Raw genomic sequence first — 685 nt, forward strand, 5'->3', positions numbered from 1 at the left:
CAAGGAGCAGGGCATGTGCCGGAAGTCCCAGCAGAAGCTATACATGTAACTTTACCCATCTCAGGTTACATGCCAATCTGGTGGTTGTCTGATTGTGTGAAAAAACCCAAAAACATCCGTTCTAGCCAAGTTCCCATTATGATAACACATGAGCTATATTGCCATACTCAAGCTCCTACGACTGTGACAGGAGGTGCTTCCGTATGATATCAAACTAATTGTCTATTTCCGTGTGGAGTTGCGGCCTTGGTTCTCTCTTTCTCTCTCTCCCCCTGGCATGCTGTGAGTGCCACTGATCAGAGTCTCCCTCTCGCTGGCATTATGCCATACCTGTGGCATTTATTTTGTTCTCCTGGTGTGGGTTTTTACTGAATGCCCCTTACTTCCCAACACAAGGATGGGTATCAATTGCTTTTTTTGTTTTTAGTGTGTCATGTTTTTTTTAATTATTTGTAGGATTTTTTTCCCCTCTTTCTTTCTATGAGAGTATGGCTTGAGTTTGTAAATGTTTCTTAACTCTGGTTCTGACTATGATAAAGTCTAAAGTAAGTAAGTGCAAGTAAGCCATGTGTAAAGACTTTTGCACATGCTCACACCCACACTGCCACACCCTTTTGTCTTGGCAGAAGAAATGTTTAGTTTTTTTCTTGCTTCTTTTGTTAATCCACAAAGACAATATTAGGGC

The 685-nt window shown here is 41.6% G+C and overlaps 1 long non-coding RNA gene across 2 annotated transcripts in view; it reads left to right on the forward strand.

The window, feature by feature from the left end:
• The window catches only part of LOC119594395, a 14094-nt gene that overhangs the window by 9266 nt on the left and 4143 nt on the right, over positions 1-685 (forward strand). The window lies entirely within an intron of this gene.

Source organism: Penaeus monodon, chromosome 33 (assembly GCF_015228065.2).
Source record: "Penaeus monodon isolate SGIC_2016 chromosome 33, NSTDA_Pmon_1, whole genome shotgun sequence".
Taxonomy (NCBI): domain Eukaryota; kingdom Metazoa; phylum Arthropoda; class Malacostraca; order Decapoda; family Penaeidae; genus Penaeus; species Penaeus monodon.